The sequence below is a fragment of the Galeopterus variegatus genome, unplaced genomic scaffold (genome assembly GCF_000696425.1).
Source record: "Galeopterus variegatus unplaced genomic scaffold, G_variegatus-3.0.2 Scaffold3102, whole genome shotgun sequence".
Classification (NCBI taxonomy): domain Eukaryota; kingdom Metazoa; phylum Chordata; class Mammalia; order Dermoptera; family Cynocephalidae; genus Galeopterus; species Galeopterus variegatus.
This window is the reverse complement of record NW_007729213.1, coordinates 239,505-242,071: the sequence shown is the minus strand read 5'-3', so window position 1 is coordinate 242,071 and position 2,567 is coordinate 239,505. Positions and strand designations below refer to the sequence as shown.

At 48.9% G+C, this 2,567-nt stretch overlaps 1 pseudogene; it reads left to right on the top strand.

Annotated features, from left to right (window-relative positions):
- Positions 1–1,023, top strand: part of LOC103599787 — a 1,729-nt pseudogene extending 706 nt beyond the window's left edge.
- Positions 1,024–2,567: the final 1,544 nt, after the last annotated feature.

The window sequence follows — 2,567 nt, the reverse complement described above, 5'->3', positions numbered from 1 at the left end:
AGAATCTTTGCACAAGGATCTGTGGTAAAAGCAGAAGTTTGCACATTAGCCTATATCCCTTAATAAGGAGATAGACAGAACCATATAGTCATCACTCGTAGTTCCTGCTCTTCCTGGGAAAGTGTAAGCATTCTCCTTCTTTTCTCCTCCCAGCCTGGGCCCCCCCAGCCAGGCATCCGCGTATGTGCGCGAGGATGCCCAAGTCTGAGGGGAGCTGTGTCAGTCTGAAAGGCAGTGGACTGTTCCCCACCAAGCTGGAGTGGTGAGCCAGTTGACGTCAACAGGAAGGTTGCGTAGAACCGGACAGTTTCCTCTGCTCTCCTGACAGAGACTTTCATGCAATGCAATGTTACCATTTGTTTAGAAGTAGTCCCGAGGGACGCGCGGGAGCGGCGGCGGCGCCTTCTTCTCCTGCTGCTTTGACGACCATCCCCGCCCGCACCCCGCTTGCGTGCCCGCTCCCTCTCCCCCGGGCCCCACCAGGGGCCTCACAGTGTCCCCGCTCTTTTCGCGGATCTTCGGAAAGAAGCAGATGCGGATCCTTATGGTCGGCTTGGATGCCGCTGGCAAGACCACAGTCCTGTACGAACTGAATTTGGGGGAGATTGTCACCACCAGCCCCACCATAGGCCTCACCGTGCAAACAGTGGAATGTAAGGACATCTGTTTCACAGTCTGGGGTGTGGGAGGCCAGGACAAGATTCGGCCTCTGTGGAGGCATGACTTCCAGAACACTCGGGGCCTCATCTTCGGCGTGGACAGCAGTGACCGGGAGCGAGTCCAGGAGTCTGCTGATGAACTCCGGAAGATGCTGCGGGAGGACGAGCTGCGGGTGCGGTGCTGCTGGTGTTTGCCAACAAGCAGGACGTGCCCAACGCCATGCCGGTGAGCCAACTGGCCGACAAGCTGGGGCTACAGCACTTGCGCGGCCGCACGTGGCATGTACAGGCCACCTGTGCCACCCAAGGCGCAGGCCTGTATGATGGGCTGGACTGGCTGTCCCATGAGCTGTCAAAGCGCTAACCAGCCAGGGGCAGGCCCCTGCTGCCCAGAAGCTCCCGCATTCATCCCGGGATGACCAGACTCCCGGACTCCTCAGGCAGTGCCCTTCCCTCCCACTTCTCCTCCCCCACGACACAGGCCTCTGCTCCTGCTCCTGCCTGCATGTCCTCTGTTGTTGCAGCCCGGCGCCTCGCCCTCGGGCGCAGAGGGGTCCACACTCCTGCCTGCCGGGACCTGTGGTAGGGGCTTCCTGGCCAAGGCCCTCTTCTAGAGGAGGAGCAGGGATCAGGGTTTACTTTTGTTTTTTNTGTGATTTAAAAAAAAAAAAAAAAAAAAAAAAGTAGTCCTGAATTCCCAGAATAACGGGCACTTCTACATTTAAACAAAAACACAAAGTGTATTTTGAACCCAAATATAAATTATTTTGTGCTAATGTATGGAAATGGCTACTTAGAAATTGACCTGAGAAAAATAACTTACTTGGCTTGAAGAATTTTGATAAATAATTTAGAATTGTCTGCCCCACCTATAACTGCTATGAATTTTTTAAAAATTGTGTTTAAGTCTTTGTGCACTTACTATTTCTAACCCAGATAGGGCATGCCTGGAGTAAGATATGCTCTCAGGAAGTGATGGCTGTGAATGACGATGACGATGACTATGATGATGATTGGGGGATATTAACAAATGAATTCTTGCTGAAGTATAGCACTCAGCAATGTTTTGTCTCTCCCAGAGGCATTTGTGTTTAAAAGGATAATTATGAAGAGAAGACACGCAGAACTGAAAAGATAAATGTTGTGTAGTGTAATCTGAGGTCCTGACATTTTAAGACGAGGGCAGGGCTGGTCCTAGAGCCCTCAAAACTTGCCACGTGGTCATCTACAATCTGATTGTATATAAACCCAGCACAGATCTCATAATTGGTGTCAACCACTATAATAACCTTGTTCTTCACCCCCAAGAATATAAACCTCTGGAAACAACCTCTCCCCTGACTCTCACAGGTACAGAAGATTCGTCCCTCTCTGGGGAAGGTGACACAGGAAGGCGACTCTCCTCTGCCCACCCAGGCACTTCCTCACTTCCACCTACAGACCAGGAAGGGGAGGATAGGGATACAGATAATTAAATCTGATGCCTTTTAAAGGACATCAAGACTATTAAACCCAAGTCTCTGGATTGCATATTCCAGTGGCTTTTACAACATATTAAGGATGAAAGAGAAATGGATTGAGCACCAGTCCACATTAATTATCTGTGGCCCTTTGGCTTCTTGCACAGTGTCAGGAGTTCTGAGATCCTCCAACTAACTACATTCTGCTGAATATAAAAAGAAATATATAGCAAGTGGGATAATAACATTTGTCAGTTTCATTTACAGCTCGTTTAGCTTGGCTGAATTAATGAGTACCTATTAGGCAGACTTGCAAGGATCCCTTTACACGTTCTTAAAGAATACCATACAATTAAATATTGCTCTGATAGAATCATAAATAGCAGAAGCAGAAAAAAATTCTCAAATTACTCAGATTGGCATTTTTTTAGAGTGGCTACTTTTTCTG